Source organism: Leptinotarsa decemlineata, unplaced genomic scaffold (assembly GCF_025532065.1).
Source record: "Leptinotarsa decemlineata unplaced genomic scaffold, Ldec_3_MD MMD2_tig00026354_RagTag_RagTag, whole genome shotgun sequence".
Taxonomy (NCBI): Eukaryota; Metazoa; Arthropoda; class Insecta; order Coleoptera; family Chrysomelidae; genus Leptinotarsa; species Leptinotarsa decemlineata.
In genome coordinates this window covers 7,746,395-7,767,767 of record NW_027412702.1, presented here as the reverse complement: position 1 = coordinate 7,767,767, position 21,373 = coordinate 7,746,395, and the positions used below count along the sequence as shown (strand labels likewise).

The 21,373-nt window shown below is 36.6% G+C and overlaps 1 protein-coding gene across 1 annotated transcript in view; it reads right to left on the bottom strand.

Moving 5' to 3' along the window:
* The window catches only part of LOC111507662 (uncharacterized), a 395,391-nt gene extending 377,781 nt beyond the window's left edge, over positions 1 to 17,610 (bottom strand). The window contains exon 1 of the mRNA XM_074184510.1: positions 17,065 to 17,610. The gene's annotated coding sequence lies outside the window, so the exon portion shown is untranslated. The remainder of the gene's footprint in view (positions 1 to 17,064) is intronic.
* Positions 17,611 to 21,373: the final 3,763 nt, after the last annotated feature.

Below are 21,373 nucleotides of genomic sequence, written 5' to 3'. Positions count from 1 at the left end.
ATTGTTGAAGAAATCAGCTTGATGATAGCACAGCCTCTACGCAATGAATTCAGTATAGGTATAGTTGATTTGAATTCAAAACCGTCCACACAAGTGAATTAAATCGAACTATAGTACTATCATCTCCGTACTAATCCAAGGATTTGCATCAATTCTTAGTAGACTGTTTTCCTCTAACTTATGTTCAATCTAGATGTTTAGTATCATCCTTGAAAATGTCAGTTGCATACAGTACATACATGTATTTGTTATGATAACATTTTTCTTCGGCATTTCTATTCACAGAACTCTAAATGAAATGCATTTGGCTCATTCAATTCATATTCAGGTAAGAGAGCTAAGATGATGTGACAATTGCATGACGAGTGGAAACAGATATATACAAATGCACAAAGTTCCAGCCAAATCAATTGAATGCTATTTTCATAACATTTTTCCTACAAATGTTTGACGTGATTCCTCAAATTGATATACATTTTTCATTTAAGAACAGATTGACACAAATCAGAATTTTAGTATAAAGTGAAGCTTTATGGCCTGTCAAGATAATGTCTTGGTCTACCGTAGTCGCGTAATACATATAGAGATTCCCGATACTTGATGCAGGGCCTGCCGTGAGGCCCTAATTCATTTGTTCAGAGCATGTGCAGAGCAATGCAGGGCATGTGCAGCCTATATCCATCGACATAACGCGGCCATGAAAGTGCTCTATTACCATATATGGCACTTTTACGGTATTGACGAGACACAGGGATTGCCCCATGCTCCTAGGGATATTGAATCCGTTGTGGGAAATGAGAAGTTACAAATTCATTGGAACTATTTCTCACCTTCAGGCTCATACAAGCTATTAAGTCGATAGACATAGTTTTTCTCGACCATTAGAGGAAGACGAATTTTGTCGTGGAGTTGTACTCCTAGCGAGATGGATATCGCCGCAAAGAGAGGGAAAAATAAATTGAATAGCAAGATATTCTCTTCGAACTCCACAGACTCTGGCAAGATGACTGTTTTGATTATTAGAGTCTTTGGTGGAATTATTCCTTCTCTATTTTCGAATCTCAAGATAATGCCGGCTTACCGCATTAAGACAGAAATCTGGACAAATGCAGAAGGCTATCATTCTTGGCTCACTGCGCTTGCATAGGGCAAATGATTCTCGGACCCAATGATCACTCACATCACGGTATGATCATTGGGTTACAGGATTCGAACAGATATATAAGCAGAAATATATCGTTGAATGTAAATAGATCCTGCTCGTCGATAGATGTGTACGCAGGATTCAATATTGTATAAGCGTAACCTCTATATGGCCTGAATCGACTACCGCAAGGTATTTGATACAACATTGGTTGAGCTCATCTTGCATTTGCTCCCTAGGGCATTACATTTGGTTAGGCTACACTTCAGATTGAATCAATTTCAGAAGAGGTGTGTTTCAGGGAGATTCCTTTGGCCCCATTTATTTCTGCATCTCACTATTGCCATAATCCGTTGCGTACATACAAGAGGAAAAGTACAAAAAAAAATTATTTGATTTTGAGGAAACTAGAACTGATGTATTAACTCGGTCATAATAGAGGAACGTAGTTTGAGTAAGGCAATGGGTAGTTGTATTTTTTCACATTGTGTGAAAAGACCACATGACTGAAGTAAAACTTCTTTAGCTCCATCTATATGTATGTATATGCATTTTTATATATCTATAGTATACACATTAATTTACATATATTAATTTCATACAAATATTTGAGTTCATTATGGGTTTTCATTGATAAAGTAACATTTTTAAACATTTTTATTCTCATCAATGGAAACATCAGTAATTACTGTGGTTGATTGTAAGACATATTTTTGCGAAAGAAACATGGAAAGATATCAAGGGAAAACTGCATCAATTGTTGTTCTGTGTTTTTTATTTATCTTGTGGAAAGCTCACCAAGAGTTGCCCATCTTCAGACGCGAAATCAACATTGAAATCTCCTGCTGAAATTAGCGAGAACGTATGTTAGTTTTCTCCTAATTCTTCATAGCCTACTCGGCTGTAAATGTATACTCATTTGTCCCTACAGTAATATATGAAACGTAACTCTCTCTATTTCTATCTTCACTAACTTATACCTCCTTCTCAACTTCCGTTCGCCTCGTCCGATCACACTCTTCGTAACGCTCTCTTCACGCATTCGCCAGCTTACTCCCCAAGTCAAGCGCGCGTAAGGAAGTTTTACTTAAAAAATTCAAATTCAACTAGATACTGCAGGTCTGAGTACTGAGATTATGGAAAATTCATGAAGAATATGCTTTGAATTTTGAGGGTGTAACGATATTACAATCAATGCGAAAGTTTCCATGACAACTATTATAGACTTTCCACAATTATATGTATATATAGACTTTCCACAATATATATATATATATATATATATATATATATATATATATATATATATATATATATATATATATATATAAATAGAGATTTTATCGAGTGTGTATGATACAAATCAAAAATGAAACAATTTGTGGACACAACACTCCAAAAAAAGGGGGCAAACCGCGGACACGTGTTTCTGGCTATTGGCCTCATCAGCGCGGTGCAGCCAAGTGTAAAGATGGGCAACACTTGTTTGCCAAAAGCAGGAAACAACACATACGCACGGAGTCAACAACAGAAGCCAACCGCACATTTGTGGTTCCAGTTAGAAGACCTAGAATTCCCAGGCTACATATAACACGACCACGTAGGCAGCTATAGCTACCTGCGTGACATCCGGGTCCAGGATATGAATACGAATAGAGATTTTATCGAGTGTGCATGATACAAATCAAAAATGAAACAATTCGTGGACATAACACTCCAAAAAAGGGGGGCAAACCTTTCTGATCATTCCCATATTGATTTCAATTCAAGAGCCACCGGTATACAGCTGTTTCAGTCTATTGGGAATCGTCAGTACCGGGCAGGCGGTCCTCGATTGAAGACAAAATGCGAAAAACCAAGAAAAGTACTTAATAGAAATAACTGCGTAAACACAAGCGAGATATAAGTGGAACCACCTATTGGTGTGACACCCAAGTCAACTTGCAAAGATTGATAGATGTAACCCTCAGCTATATACTGTCGTAGACAGAAGACTCCGTGTTTCTCAATGTCCATTATATTTGCTCCTGATTCTACTAGTAAAGAAGCAGAAGACCTTCTGAAACAGTGAACTCTATATTCCTTTGGTTCCAGGAGGTTCAGAAACTCATTATAAATGCACAGTTGGCACTGCATTTATAATTTGAGTATTTCAGAAAAAAATGTTGATGTGTCACTGTTTTTCGAGTTTGAAAGCCGTGGATTTTTAGAATTTCTGCCTAAACGTCAGTCATCGGACAGCAAGCCATGATGTTTAAACCTCTGAAGAAGCTAGCCACTCGCGCCAGCGAAACATCAGGAAGAAAATTCAAAAATCCACGGCTTTCAAACCTCAGCCGCGAAAGTCTAAACCATTTTGTCAAAACGTTGATGATTGATAACAGAAGGGCGTTATGTAACGTATTTATTAAAATTTTAAATCAATGCAAAAATAACGACCTATTTTCTTTTTGTGTTTGAAATCTGAACAATCAATGATTTATTCATTAATTTAATGTCTTCTATTAATAAATGGCACAGCTCTTCACGCCGGCAGGCTCCATAAATTCCGAAAATAGTAGCAACTTTTATCATCAAATATTTTTCATCTGACGCCACAATAATAAACCTCTGGACATGTTCAAACGTAAAAGTTTTTGATTTTTTTGCAGCCTCTTCAATATCGTCCGGAACACAGAATTCCTCACTATTGTTCTTCATTATGCAAGACATTAAACACCATCAAGAAGTTGAAATACGACTTTAAATACAATGCGTGCGCTGTAAACAATACCCAGGTGATTCAGCGTCACCTGACATGACCACTTCACAGCAAATGTGGTAACATGAAAATAGTTAACTGACAATAGATGTCAAAATGTGTTTTTATAGGATTATTAAATTTATCTATTATGAAAACAGGACAGTTGTACAAAAAACTTTGTATGATATTTGTGTTAAAAAGTTCGTGAAACGTTTTAACACAAAATGAAACCTTACTTTTAACACTCACATCATAAATAGCTATTATTCATTTCGTGATTAGCTACACGTTAATTAGTCTCATCAGTTGGTGATCAACTGTTGAAGTTCTACAATTATCATCATGGATTGTGTTATTAATTTTCATCAAGTTACGGGTCACTGTATTCATACATGCCTAAGAAGAATATTTTACAACGTTTGAAATCTTCGAAGGTATTTTAATGTAACTTTTTTTTAATTACTATCAAAAATAAAAACAGAGAATTATATTGATGATATTTAACAGCATATAAACCGAGTTCGAATATACCCTTCCATGCGAAAATAGATCAATGTCACATTTCACCACAAAATAAAGGTTGTGACAGTCGTCGTAAAATATTATAAGGTGTACCTCGAAAAGAAATCCTCTCTTTCTTACCACTACGCACAGGAATGTGTAGCTTTCGCACCCTTGTGAATAGCATTGCGCCTACAGGGCACGAATATAGGGAATAATGAAGACAGTGATCACTTTCCCAGAGAGCATTTCGAGACATTCACTTATAATTACATTATCTAGATTACGCAGAACGCCAGCTCAAGGAAAGTATTTCAGAAGACATTAGTATAAATTTCAGAGTTTGTGTCGTTTTTATTCCCCCGAATAAAAATTGTAATTCGTCCGCTAAAAAGGAAATTATTTCGTTTGTGGCCGTCATTAAAGCTGACACCTCGAAATTTATTATATTATCATGGAGCTGAAACTAGCCATTTCGACTGCTATACTTTCAGCTATGTGCACATATTGTTGCAATTTATGTTCGCAAATACACAAATCGGCTAACTATTAACTGCATGATATCCCTCCGATCCTGAATATACGGAAAATAAAATGAATCGTCACCCATACGGAAAACATTTTGAAGTTTATCAATTTTTCATCGGTGATTTGACCTCAATAAATGGATACAAACAAATCGAGTAAGCCAGATAGCTTTCGATAAAAGTTAGGGTAATTTCGATACAGATGTCTGATTTTCACCTATGAAGATTTGAAATAACCGAGAGGATAAAACCAGTATGCGCTAGTAGAATATTATACTTTACCACGACTAAAATAATTTCTGTTGAAGTATTTTTATTGGTTAATTTTGTTATGTTGTCTATGTATTCAGGTTAACAATCATCACGTATCTAAGATCTACATCTACATCTATCTACATCTACAAGATGATATTTATTTATAGTTAATAATAATTGTAATATTGGTTGAATTGAATGTGATATTTTGTTGGTCGTATTGGTTTTATTTTTCACGTAAAAACTGACTATTTATAGCAAAATAATATACTATTATAGCTGAATCAAAGAAGCATCTGGCAGCAGTGATTAATGACTTATTAATCACTGCCGTGATTAACGGGTATCATTAAGGTCGAGCAAACAGGCTAATAATGGTTACATTATATATTATATCAGGATGTTTTGAGAGTTTTGTCCGTTTAAATATCATGTGTTATTGTAGCTCCATACCTCAATAAATATTTATTCTACTGTGTCGTTGTGTATACTAATTTTCAAAAACGGTGCGGAAGAACTGGGCGTCAGCTCCCATACGGTTTTTGATAGTTCAAAACATATTAAAAAGGTCATAGGTCCTGAAAAGTGGGTGCCCCACGATTTGAGCGAACGACAGAAATTGTCACGTTTCGAGGTATGTTCTTTTTTGCTTTCACGCAACCAAAACGATTTCTTTTGAGATCGGATCCTCACGCATGATGAAGTGGAGCCTCAACGACAACAAGAGACGTTCAGAGGAGTGGTTGGACGCCGATGAGCCACCCAAACACTTTCAAAAGGCGAAAACTCACCACCAAAGACCATAGTTACTGTATGGGAGTCAGCTGCTGATGTGATTCACTATAGCTTTCTGTAATCTGGCCAAACTAACACATCAAAGTCCTATTGTGAGAAAATGGACGCCTTGTCACGTTAATGCGGGGCTCTGCCGTGATTGACCTTCTTTCCCTAGCTACTCGTGGGACTTTTATGGACAGAGTAAACTTAAGAATTCTTTCTGACGGTGAGTCTACAGAGGAGATGGATTTTGAGTTTACGTCTCCAACTGACCTCCCTGGAAATTTAGTTCAGGAGCGAGAGCTTCTCAACTCCCCAATACTTGATCCAATAACTGAACCTAAATAAAAGATTTGGTGGTGTAGCCACCAGTCTTCTTCTCAAGGGCGGGGTACCTTATAAAACCGCCTTGCATCAAATTCTTGAGCGGCGAACGCAGAATCTGTCTCAGGTGGAGGAACAAATCCCCCATGAGCAGGTAGCAAACGTTTGCGCTCAAGTGATGATTCACCAAAACCAGAAGCGAAAAAGCCCAGCACGGTTGAATCTAAGGCATCGTCAGGTGTAGCTGACGTGCAAAAACCCTCATATGGGAAATTTGTCGCGGATATCAATGTGGGAATCTTGCATCTTGACTATCCGACTACCTCATTAACGATGTGCCTGCCCCGCTGGGGACGAATCAGGTTTTTAGAGTTCGGCAGAGCCGTACTCTTACCATCTGACCTGAAAGACCACTCGCCATACTAACTTATCGGCTTCGTTAAGAAGCTGGGTTTATTTGGCCGAGTATGAATATATGTGCGCCACAATAAACCCTTGCGGGTTGCGGTGAAGGGTCGAATAGACCCACTCACTTTGGACCTAACATAACCCAAACATACATATTTTTCATGCTGACGGATATAATCGACTTGTGTTACGTTGGCAAAAGTGCACTGATTCAAATGGTGCTTATTCGATTAAATTGAACAAGTATTCACTAAGATATACCAGACTTATGAAAACTTTTGAAACAACCTAATAAAAGTAAAGATAGAATCAATGAGAACTTATTTCAACAAAATAACGATTCACCCAACCAACTCTCCTCCTTCAATATTTAAATATATTTCACCAAAAGCTATGCAAGCCACAGAGGCATAATATCCTTCCTCTCTTCCTCGGTTTCCCCGCAACAGTTTTGTTTTGTTTATAAGGCAATGTCGTAGTTTCTGGGTTCAACTGATCTCTTTTCTGATAATACACGTTCTAGGTCAGTTCATTTCTCAGAACGACCACTTCAGTGCACTGTAGAATTATTCAAATAACATCAAACAATAATCCAATATCGGATCCCATTGACAAGAAGATTAAAATTCTTGTCGGGTGGTTCTGCCAATTTCCAATTATCGGTTGAGAACTTTTAAATACAAATGAGGATTTGCTAACGATCCCCGTTTTTCATTTCGACGCTTCAACGCCTGTTAATTATGTTAAAATTATTCATAATCATCCGTCTTCTCGGTATCCATTATTCACAAGATACGTTTGTCGTCTAGGTTGTAAAGTCAACATTGCCTCTGTGAATATGATTTGAATGTGAAATTCTGAATTTCTGCGGATAATCCATAAAGGAAAGAACTTTGTCCCGTCTTGGAGCGATTTTCCAATCTAGACTTATTATATTCGTTTTCTGACATAAATAATTCAAAGTGATCAGAGAAACAGAGACGTGGAAGGAGGTGAAAAAGTTAATTGATCTTCACACGTCTCCATTTGAAGACACCAAAAATGTCTGAAGACGAAACTTTATGTTAAATAAATCCATTCTTAAATAAATGAAGGTGAATTATTTTATTTCTGTTAATTGAAACTTTGGTTCTTATCCACTGTAGAAGTGTTCATAATCATTTCAATAGGAACATCTGAAGGAAATCTATTTTAACACATCGTCTTCTCATTATACAGACCTCCCTAATTTCAAAGTATATTTGAATATACAGGGCGCAACTCCAGTGATGATTTCAATTTCAGGGAAGATTCCACGTCACATTTTATGAAGGGAAGGTCATATTAACATATTATGTCCTAAATCGCTTCATTTTTCGATCAACAGGGTGTTATAGTTATAATGAAGTGGTGGTTTCGCATTAATTGCTCAGAAGATATTTCGCCTATTATATGTAGGTATATAATTACAACTTTCTTTTGTCTCGTGAGTTTTTGTTGTATCGTATTCAGTTATCAAGAAAAAAATGTAAAGTTATCATCGACAGGCACGTGAGTCATGAAACAATGATATGAAAATGACAGTTTTCTCAAATTTTACAGTAAAGCTAAAAGTGGAGCTGAAGTTCTCATATTGTGTTGCGATGAGACTGATCTTTTGTTAGATAAATGGATGAATAAGAATTGACAGAAACATTCTCAAATTTCTCACCACACTGTTGGTGAGAACTTTCACAAAGATGTTTGCTTGTGAAATAAAAAAGTAGTAGCGATCGCTGAATTGCAATCTTTATCTCAGTAGAAGTCAATTTTACCGTTATATAGTTTCAGGAGCTAAATCATACCTCATTTAATAAGTATGAAAAACGCTGAATGTGATCGAATACATTTCATTCACGAGCTCCAGAAGCCTATCGAATTCAAGAAGAACGATATCCAAAACAGATAGACTCTATAACAAAAAACCTGTGCGTCTCGGGACGCCTGACAGAAGTGGCAACTTAAACTAATCTAAGTTGAACTATTATTTAAAACGGTGTTCCAGCCCACCAGGAAAATACAACAAAGCCTTAGATCTGCGAAAGAAAAAAGAAATCCACTATCAGCTGCGGGGGTATATCGTATACCATGCACCAGCGGAAAAGTTTATATCGGTACCACCAAAAGATCCATGGGTACAAGGCTGAATGAACATCGGAGAAACGAGAAACTGTAGATTGGGTCAAATAGACAAATCGGCAGTAGCGGAACACGAGCTTAGTGAAGGAGATCACACGATACTGTTTGAAGATGTGAAGCTACTTGCCCCCGATCATGGATACCACCACGGGAAGCTATAGAAATCCATTAACATACCGAAAACTGCAACAGAAAAGGGGAGGCGGTTACGCTTAACCGAATTTGGATTTTCATACTGAAAGATGCTGAAGTGGCAACAGCGCAATGCAATGTTACGTCATTAACGTCATCAACGTCACTTCAGCAAATAGCAACGTATCAACACGAGAGGCGGACTACCTCAGTCAACATAAATACAACCTACGAACTAGAAATCACCAGTCATCGGTGAATCATTAAGATGAATAAACCTCTGAAGAAGCCAGCAACTCGTGCTGGCGAACAGTTAGGATGCAGTTCCAAACTATGACGGCCTTCAAACCCGAATGAAGATAGTCCCTACTGGAAGACCCTATATGTTTCGAAGGATTTTTTTGTTGAATGAGCTGTTTCCCAATTTATACATTTATGAAAACTCGTGTATCTGGAGATAGTTTAGCAAAACATGATGTGTGAAAAACACATATCTTAGTAAAAGTGACTGAAATGTTGCTGGAATTGTTGCTGAAAATGACTTTCTCTAATAACGTAGGGATTTTCGTCGACCCAAAAAGGGTTATTGTGAAAGTTCGTAGCATCTTGTGAAAAAATTGCTTCGTCCGTAAATAAAATTTTGGTGAAACATTATTATTGTGTGCCATCGTATGAATCAACCACCTGCAAAACATTAATCATGGTTGAGAATCCCGAGGTAGTAAAGCTCATACCCGTTGTACGATTTTTGGGCTGACTTCCAACTGCAGTGCAGTTTTCTTGGTAGTATTTGAAATATCTTCTATCGCATCAATTATAGCTTCTTCTAGTTCAGGTGTTGTTACAGTTTCTGGTCTTCCACCTCCTGGATTTTCATTAAAACTCCCAGTTTTGCATAATCTTGCAAGTAGCGTTCTAAATGTTTTGCCACATGGAATTTCCCTATTAAGATATCTATCCATAGATGAAGTGCATGACAGATATTTGAGCATTAGTAAAATGATTCATGATGGAATCACTACTGAATAACAACTCACTGACTTTTACTGATATGACAACACTATTACTGTCAGCTGGTATCCAAAGCAGATGTTCATGATATGCAAAGTGGCTTCAATTTTTTTTTTTCACGAAAACGAACCTAGATATGAAGAAAACACAGGCGACTAAAAAGTTGTATTTTCAGATGATTAAATAAAAAAAAAAATTGCTAGCTGTGGTGCCCACCGGGCCTAATAATTCCAATTTAGTTTGCGCTAAATAAGTGTCTTATTACTTCAGAACTGTAACACATTGGAACCAAATGGATGTAAAGATATTTATGATATTTTATTAATACCGTTTTTTCTGAAAGTTCAACACCCTGTATCTCAGAAACAAAGCAACTCCGAACAAATGTCCAAATAATTTTCCTTAACGAATCACCCTTTGATCATTCCGTCAGAAATTACTGAGATAAGTGAAGAAATTGTTAAGTTTCCTTTTATATCATCAAAATGCTCATTAAACTATCATGAATGGACTGATCCGTTACTTGATAAAAATTAATTACACTATTCATGATAATATTTGAACAATTTTCACAAACATTTTTTATTTATAGACTGTTTGATAATAGTATAGGTACCTTCTTTGATACCGGTACCGAGAAAGTACTGAATGAAATTAAAGTTAATAGCTATATACCTAAGTAAAGCCAAAAAATTTCTATTCTGATTTCAACTATCACGAATATATAGGTGATAATCCTGCTCTCCCAGAAATTATTAAAATAACATGAAGATTATGAAGTTACAAAGGATAATGAACAGCACAAACACTGTCGAATTGAGAACTTTCCTCTTCTTAGGCAACCATTCCTACGCAAAATAAATCTTTGGATAAACGGTACGAATTTGTTAGCTTGTGCCCTCGCTAGTTGAATGAGGCCATTACTATTATGCGTTGAAAAGTTTCCGTTTACCGTGCAGAAAGGTATCCAACGCACAACTCAAAGCAGGGACAGGAAAGAAAAGCGTCGCGAACAATTCGCCCGAAAAGTTCTGCATTTGATTTATTTCGTTGTCATCCGAAGATGTTCGTCTTTATATTCACATTTGAAGGTGATGTGAGTCATTTTGATACAACTACTCAAATTTTTCCACTATTAACTCGGAGACATTCTTCTTGCAGTTTTCGAAATTTTTCGGGATATTCTGCAGAATTATCATTCCGTGAATAGTTAGAGCGATACACTACAGTTAAATATCGAGTATGAAATACATGGGATTATTCAACTCAACAGAAAGCGCACACATTCAATTGGTACATTGTTGAATCCTTTTTTTTTGTAATTTGGTGTGCGCAAGAGTACAGTCGTCTTTTTTATTCGCTGGGAAAAACATTGAAGGATCAGTGTTTCCATTATGTCCTAATTGCTACATTCATATACATATGATAATGTTAATATCGAACGAAACTGAATGTTTCGAGGACTAAAGAATCCACAGAATTCTACTTTTGTTGAAAACATTGTAATATATGTCGCTTTGTCAACTTAAGAACTCATGAAGATCTGCCTGCTTGGTATTGAATAATGATTATTGGAAAAATATCTTAGAAGACAAAATTTGATATAGATATATTTTCTTTTACGCCTGACAAGAACTAACAAGTGCATTAGCCAATGCAAAATGTTTACTGGATAACCTCGATATCAACAAAATATAGCAAATTTTTTATTTTTTGACTTTCCTTTTGAAATGCCGATTATTTTTTATCGACGAATGAATATTGGCCAAAAGAACAAAACTTTTGTTCTAGAAAGCTTGCATTTGTGTCTCTCATGACCTACTTCTCGAAAAACTAGAATTTTATAGCATAAAAGGTCCTGCACTTTTGTTAATTCGTTCATATTTGACCAGTAGAAAACAATATGTATCTTTAAAGAGCAAATCGGAAATTCAGGAAAATCCCTATGGTGTCCCATAGGGGTCTGTCTTGGGACCACTCTCATTCATCATATACAGGGCTATTCAAATTCGTTTCTGTACATGGGGATCTCGTAAACGATAAGAGATAGAGTGTCTGTTCAATTATCAGTGAGCGTATTTTAGTGACCTAATCAATGATGTAAAGAAATCAAATATAGCTCTTTTGGTTCTAGAGATATACAGGAAAAACCAAAAAAATCCCAAAATATTTTTTGCCTATATCTTCTTTATTCGTTTTCTTATTCGAAGTTCATTGTAGAAAACGTTCAGAGCAATGGAAAAAATATGTATAGGTACCTAAAAATTAAAAAAAAAACTCTACGATACATAGGGAGACGTTTTTATTCAACTCAGTCAACCAATTTCCAGGGCCGTAATTTAAAAGGGAATAATTCACCCAATTATAATCGAATATTACCGAAACATCCCGAAATATAAAATTGAAATTAATTTCTCAGTATGAAGTGAACGTCTACGATCCAAAAACTACAACAAAAAATACAGGTCCGTATTTAAAAATACAAAGATGGGGGTGGCCCAAATCAGATGAAACCCTGTATAAGAAATTCATGAATATATTCTGAGAATCCACATAAAGTGTCAATAGCAAAATGTGAACAGATCTGCGAATAAAGAAGATATAGGCAAAAAAATAATTTGGGATTTTTTTGTTTTTCCTGTATATTTCCAGAACCAAAAGAGCTATATTCGATTTCTTTACATCATTGAATAGGTCTTTAAAATACACAAATTTGCCGGAATTCAACCGACACTCTATCTCTTATCGTTTACGAGATCCCCATTTATAGAAACGAATTTGAATAGCCCTGTATATTAATGACCTTTTCTTTTACATACACCTTTATGATATGTTGTCATATGCGAACCTATTTCTCATCACAAAAAATATTGATGAAGCTAAAATATGGTACAATAACAATAATCTTAAAAACTCAAACATTATCGTCTCCAGTCGAAATAATATACGAACTAGAAGTTCCGTAAATCAATTGGGAATACAACTGGACGACTCGTTAAATTGGTTCAGTCATAACGAGAATCTATGTAAAGAGATATCGTCCCATATATTCCTTCTGAGGCAGGTGAATCGGATTTGTAATGAAGATGTTCTACTTAACTATTACTATTCTCTTATTCATAGTAGAATTTCTTATTGCATTGTTTTATGGGGTGATTTCAGTTCTTCAATACATGCTTTCAGATTACAAAAAAAAGCATTAGGAATCATTGCAAATGTTCCAACATTAGTCCACCGCCAATCTATACAGGGTGGCCAACCACATTCGCCTCGGTATTTCTAGAGTTAGGGAAAAAATTTATCACAGTCATTTGTGGGTCCATGAGGAGCATATTCCAAAATTATATTGAAATATATAAGGTGACTCCCAAAAAAGTTACATACCAAAGTTATATTTTTCTCATGGAACACCCTATATTTTTTATATTCTTAGATACTATAGACAAAATAGAGGTGAGTTAGTATTATATTTTCCATACTCAAAACTTACCGTTTCTTACCCCGTATTTAGTGGCATAATTTGACGCAGAAGTAAATTCCCTTCAAAACTATATTATGGTTCCCTATACCTATCTCTTCTGCTTTTTACACAAAAGGCGTTATTATATTTTACTTATGAGTATTTTTTTTATCTTGAAAAGCTATACCTTCCTTTATCTACACAATAGTTTCATGGATTGACACATATATAAAAAACAACTACCCCCCCTGGCTAAAGCAATGAAAGGCTTTGGATTATATCCAACAGGTGCCAGAGCATGATTTTTCACAGAAGTAATTCCTGCATATGCTTTTGGCGATATCACAGCCGAAATCGATTTTCAATTATTGGAACGGGCACACTTGCAAACCTTTCTGCCGATACAAGAGACATCATCTGGTGAAACCAGTGTTGATTCTAGCACCGAATGGATATATACTGAGTATTCAAGGATTCTATTTCTCAGACGTTCGCAACAATGACGCAAAAATTTTGGAGAATCGGTTTGAAAGAATCTTAGAAGACATGAAGGGATGGTTTAATGATGGAAACATTTTTGTTGTGTATCGGGGTTATCGAGATTCCATATCCTTACTTGATAATCTTGGCATGAAATATGAAATGCCCGCGATTATTCCACGAGGGCGACAATACTTTCCACTGAAGAAGCAACCAAATCTCGATTAGTGACGAAAACTAGATGGATAGTTGAAGCAAGAAATGGACATTTGAGAAGTATGTTTGAGTTTTTCTCTAAAACGATCAAAATGCCACACGTCCTTAATCATCCCAACAATAATGGATTCTACACAATTGCATATGCAGATGACATAGTTATTTTGCAGACCGGCAAGTTTTTGAACACACTGTGCGATAGAGCGCAGGATGGGCTCATATTAATAGAAACATGGTGTAAGGAACACTTACTATCGATCAATCCCAGGACGACTGAGATGGTCCTTTTTACTAGGAAAAGAAGTTTATCGAGCTAAAAACCACACGAAATCTTCGAAAGCAAAGTAAACTTCTCTGAAGAGGTGAAATACCTTGGTACTATCCTCGACAGAAGGATTCTACAAGCAACGGTCATTCAAAAATTATATCAAATACAGCGACTGGCTTGTTTAAACATCACAGGAGCCATGAGAACAACACCAACCGCGGCAATGGAATTAATTACTGGTCTAACCCCTCTGGACCTGTACGATAAGGAGGTTGCGTTAATGACCATGTTACGATTACGCACGGCTGGTGTGAACCTCGAAGTAGGAAAGGGTCAATTGAGGCTGAGCCTATGGCGGGAAGCGCTTATTGCGCAACCTCTGCTGCTGTATATATGCAATACGCATATATACAGACAGCTCAACAACCAAAGAAGGATCAGGATGTGGAGTGTACTCCAGATCACTAAGCTTAAGGATCGAGTGGGGAATGGAAAAAATACCAGCGTGGTCCAAACAGAACTAGCTGGTATCTCAATTTCTGGCAAAAACATAACAATCTGCACTGATAGCAGACAAACCCTATTAGCTTCGAACAGACAACGTGTTACCTCAGGGCTAGTACTAGAGTGCCACCAAGATTTAGCCGAAGCCTCGGCAGATAATAACATTATCCTGAGGTGGGTTGAAGGGCACGACAGCAGTGAAGGTAATCGCATTGTCGACTCTTTAACCAAGGAAGCGGCTGGACTAAGAATTTTAGGACCCAGTGGCACCTACGGCCTGATGACTTAGAAAATTGCGGAACTAGCCAAACGTCACACCCATGCTCAATCCCTAAAGAGATGGGATGAAATCAAATGATGCAATCTTGCCAGGATCATCCCGGGCGACCCTGGGAAGCAGGCGCCAAAGAAATATCTGGCGATAACAAGGAATAATCTACAGTTAACAGTAGGATTTCTGACTGGCCACTGTCAACTAAGGAAACACCTCCATAATATGGGGCTAGTGGACACACCTCTATGCAGGATGTGTGAACAGGAAGATGAAACTGTCAGGCATGTCCTATGCGAATGTCCTATTTTGGGCTATTTGGCCTCTCCTCAGTGCAAGTTAGTGTCCTGCATCAACACGAAGTCGATAATTTCCCATAATTGAAAATCCAATTCTTTCAGAGTGTCATACTTCGAACAAAGCTGAAACCAATTTCAAGCAACATAACTGTCAGCGCCCCCTCTGCCTGTTGACGAGGTACTAATCAACCGCATTTCCAAATAGGCCCAAAAACTCGTATAAGGACATAAATTTCACCTTAAGTGAAGGAACAAAATCATTCAGGCCAGTCTTCTCTTACGTATACAGCAGGTTCACGGACTGCCACCTATCAGAAAACAAATACTCTCCTGGCTAACATCGCGAAGGACATTGGATTATATCCTGATTGATTATATTCTGGATCCTGATTATCTGGATCCTGATTATATCCTAAATACATTCCTGTCATAATTTTTTCCTCACAGAAGATAATATGTAAATATTATTTTTCAGTGGTGATACGGGGTGTTTACATCGAAAATATTTAAATATTTTTGGGAAAAAAAGTTTTTGGCTATCTACTACTCCATCTTGATACAAAAAAATATGGGAATCTTCCAAAGCAAGGAAAGAAGTAATCAATTCCAAAAGAAGTAGAAAGCCAAAAACTTTCTTTCCCTAAAGTTTGTCACTCCTAAAAATATAACCCTTTCAATATACATAAAAATTCTCTAAGTTTTTAACAAACAATATAATTGCAACACAATGATAAAATTGATTTTGATGACTTGCTGGACGATACTATATAAGAACATTTTGTTAATAATCGCCTTCAGTATTAGATCTAAGCAAAAGTCTCACAAATTATTCAGTGCCATGTTCAAATTTATAGATGGAAGCTATTTGTTCAAGTTTTCAAAATTGCTGCAGTACCTTATTTTTCTTTAACTTTGCCAATCACCATTTATAAGTCGTATATAGAAAAAAAATTGACTTCAGTATATACCTAATGAAATTTAATATTGGTCTCTCCGTAAATTGTGATTTAACCAAATATTTACAAGCTAAGTAGAATTATAATTATATTATTTGGAGTTTATGTTTTAATTTATTAGATTCTGTTCAGAATTGTTGTCACCTCATAATTTTTTGTTTATATTTATTATTCATCACCAAAAAGAAAGTTCGGAGTAATTTATCAGAAAATGTCTTGAAAGTGTATGTATTTGATTAATAATCGCATTTCTCGGTGCGTCCTCCACACTTGTTTATTTCAATATTATTACAAGCCACAGAGATTATGATTGAAATTTCATTAATTTCATTCAACTTCAAGTTGCCTGTAACAGTACACAGTAATTTCACCTTGAAAATCATTACCCATATAAACAACAAATGCACAGAAATTTCAATAGGGTGAAATTGCGTTCTTCTGCTCAACACAATGACTCAACAGAAAAAACAAAGAGTTCACCAACAAACTTATCTATACTTTCGATTTGTCGTAACAAAAAGTCCCAGAGTTTCCATTCACGTGTGTCTGTTTTCATTCCTCCTTAACTTTTTTATTAGAACCACGAGTATGCAAGCAGTGATGTCAATTTACAAAATTTTCAAACACTTACCTATAAAACATGGTTTACCATACATAAAGAAATCGAATATTTGGCAGTCCACAGTTTGTTGTGTCAATCGTTTACACGAAATAGTTTTCCAATATATCAAGTCTAGAACACATTATGCGAAAAATTCAGAGAGACCGATATCTTTAACATCTTACGATTTCCGAAAAATTCTTCGTAGCCACTGATTTTCAATCTTACTTGTATGATAAATCAACCATCTACCTTTCAAAATATTTTTCGATATTTTTACCGAATTCAATAGAGTCTTTTTGGTTCAAGAAAAAAATTCGAAAACGCGAAAATAGTTTCCGTCGTACTCAGCGATGTTTTTTAGAGGGCATTTTTCGTGAAAATGCATCGCATCGCTCGTGGGTTCCACAGCCAACTGAAATATTGAAGACCCGGGAAAACGCGATCCTTATCGAGGCGGAACGGAAACAGTCGAAAAGGAAATTCACTATCAAAATGTAATGGCTTTTCAGAAGAGTTTTCACGAACATTTTCATGAATTATTACACACGTTCTTATTCCAATTTGGCTGTCGGTGATATACGAGCCAAATTGTATTTTAAGAACGGCAAGAGTTGACACTTTTCACTCGAAAAGGAACGGAGAATGTGAGAATAATCTGAAGGAAAAGCCGCCGCCGCTCTTCGTGAAGCACGTGATCTAGAAATAGTCCACGACGAAATGAATAATATATTGAGTTTCCAAGATTTCAATAATAAAGAATGAGAAATGCGAGAGGAGAGGTTGCGGAATGTTATTATCAAAAGGATTCTGTCAGGGTCATATTAAGAAACAAAAAATTATGAAGGGATGGAAAATGGAGTAGGAGATTAATATTAATTTCAAACTTTCGGGAGAATTCCAAAACTTGGGCATTCAATAAGTGATAAAATTGAAATCTTTGGAATTTTCTTCCCGGAAAAATATGAGGCAACTCATTTTTCATCTGTCATGAACAGGAGAGATAGTAATAAGAACTTTTTTTACCAATTGATTATCATTTCTTGTTCTTGATAATCGCGAAATGGGCGGTTTTTCAATATTTCTATTTCACAAGAGGAATCTGGATGATTTACCTTCGTTTCCTTCGAAGGTAAGGCTATTTCAGCAAAGTTGAGCAAAGTTGTTTAAAAAGTTTTGCCGTTTTAATGTCGTGGGTTTCAGTAGTCTTTGATGCAGATATTCGTTTCATCAAATATCGGCTTTGCAGCCATCGATGTATTAGAAGACATGTGAGTGAGTTTGCCAATGTTTTATATAACCCAACCCCACAGACAACCCGAAGGCCATCGTTTACATCGACGGTTTATACGCCGCCATAAATAAAAGTTATAATTTCAGAATACTGCGCCAATCTTTTTGCCGATACAAAGGACATCATCTGGTGAAACCAATATTGATTGGATGTATACTGAGTATTCAAGAACCCTATTTCTCAGATGTTCGCAACAATGACGCAAAAATTTTGGAGAATCAGTTTGAAAAAACTTAGAAGACATGAGGGGATGGTTTAATGATGGTGATATTTTTGTTATGAATCGGGGTTATCGAGATGCCTTTACTCAATAATCTTGGCATACAATATGAAATGCCCGCGATTGTTCCACGAGGGCGACAACAGCTTTCCACTGAGGAAGTAAATAAATCTTAATTAGTGACGAAAAGTAGATGGATAGTTGAAGCAAGAAATGGACATTTGAGAAGTATGTTTGAATTTTTTACTAAAACGATCAAAATGCTACATGTCCACAATCTTAGCGATCTAAAGTCACAAGGGGTAAATGTCGTCCAGACACGAGTAGAAAGTCTTCATCTGAGAAATGATCAATGGATCCGTATGAATGGAAACCTGATTGCAAACTTTCCTCGCCTTACGATAGATTATCCAAGAGATTTGGCCGTAAGTATATACCAGGTTCAACTTCCACCCTCTTATATACAGGATACATTACAGAGGGAAGAAAATGAAGAGTTTTAGGTCGACATGTTAATCAAATGGAGAAGAACCTGATGAACCAAACTAGCCCATATTAGGATATAATTGTACTTGTATAACCGGTGCCAGGACTTTAGGAACATGTACGCATGTTGCTAGTGTTTTGTGGCATCTTGGTCACACTCAACTTAACCCCAACAATCGATACCCGTCAAGTTCCCCACTAAACTCAATAATGGACGCGGCAAATAGACCATAACAAAAGGTTCCTGATGGTGGCTTGTAATAGTTGGGTAGTGAAACCTTGATAGTCATGCCGGTGAATGAACTCCTCACAATTCATTTGAATAACATCTCGAAAAACCCAACACCGGTATAGGTGGTCAATTTGGGTGCATGACATTTCGTCCTTTATTGGGATAGATATCACTTGCATTCTCATTCTTCATTGCAATTGAATTAACTGCAGATTCAATGATTGTAATAGGATATTTTACTGCAGCATCTCAATAAATAATCATTAATCATTCAATTGTTTCCTGATACATACTGATCGAAAAAAAATTCTGTACTTTAAACATTGATTCGGTTAATTTTTCTCCAATGTTTGATTTTTTGCTTTCCTTCAATTTCGTTAATCGATTTTCGGCCAAATTTTCTTCAAGAATTCAAATTGAACCAAAGCGCCGCGAAACACCCCGAAAAATTAACCAGGAATTAAACAATGCTAGTGTTTGTTAATGAACTTACTGTTAGAGGTTTGTTTGTGAAATTTCGTTTCAGAAATGTTAGCCTCGAAGATGAGACCAGAAGTTATCGAACTACATTAATCCCTGATGCGTGGGAAGGCGGAAGAACTGGTCGTCAGCCTCCATGCGGTTTTTGATGGTTCAAAATGTATCGGAAAGGTCATAGAGCCCGAAAAGTGAGTGTCTACGATTTGAACGATCAACAACAATTGCTACGTTTTGAGATATATTCTTCTTTGCTTTTGCGCAACCAAAACGATCCGTTTTCTGAATGGGATCGTAACGGCAACAGGAGACGTTCAGAATAGTGGTTGGACACCGATGAGACACCCAGACACCTCCCAAAAGCAAAAACCCACCATGGTGGTCACCAGCCGTTGTGAATCACTATAACTTTCTGCGACAGGGCCAAGCCATCACAACAGAGTCCTATAGTGAGAAAATTGACTGAATTTACCGAAAATGGCGTCAGCAGCAGCCAGCACTGGCCAATAGAAAAGGTCAGATTCTGCTCCACGACAACGCCCATTCGCATGTTTCATAAATCACAGTCCGATAATTCAACGAATTGAGCGTCGAAATTCTGCCTCACCCACCATACTCCCCAGACCTATCGCCAATCGACTACCATTTTTCCAATCACTTCGATAACTTTCCCATCGCTAGAACCTCCGCCAATTAGGACCAGGCAAAAACGGCCTCCGTCGACTTCATTGAATCTCGGGCACGCAATTTTCGATTTGACGAGATTCATCGATTTGTGTTGCGTTGACAAAAGTTCACTGATTCAAATAGCGCTTATTTCGAATAAATTGAATAATAATTCACTGAGATATTACAGTTTGAAGTGGACTCATAAAAACGGACAAAAATTTTGAATCAACCTAATATTCAAGTGTCATTCTTGAAAAAAATTCACCTGGAATGTTCAATTGGAAAAGGTTTTACACAAAACCAGACTGTCTCTATATGAAATGTAAAAAAATTAACTTTAAACGTTCAAGCCAGTCTCGAATATACCTACACAGTTGGTTGAATGGCCTATCAGAAAGCAACTACTCCCCTGGCTGATACCACGAAGGGTGTTGGATTATATCCGACATGCGTCAGGGCAGGAATCTTCACAGAAAATTTCCTGCATATGCAATTGGCAATACAACTGAAAGAGTCGACCTTCAATTTTGGAACGGGCACACTTGCAGACCGGTTTCGTGCTCGACCTAAAGTCAATGATATTCCATAATGGGGAATGTTCCTCAATTTGGGTTATTACAGCAAATGCAAGTTTGAACAAAATAAAGTTGTTTAAAGAAATTTAAAGAAAAAAGTTGGAATGATAAGTTTAAAATGCGTTGTTTTAGAGCTTTTTTATGAAAACTACTTGATTTTCGTCAGGAGGAACATTCCCCATTGAAAATCGGAATCCTTTCAGAGTATTTCATTCCTCTTCCTAAGTTGGAGCGAACAACAAAATGTCACTCCATCTAGTAGACGAGGTACTAACCAACTACATATCCGAAATTTGCCCGATTCCTCTGAATAAGGAAGAAAAACTTTCTTATTAGTCAGTGGACTATGCTTGAAGACTGGCAGTAAACAAATGTAAAGAAATGAA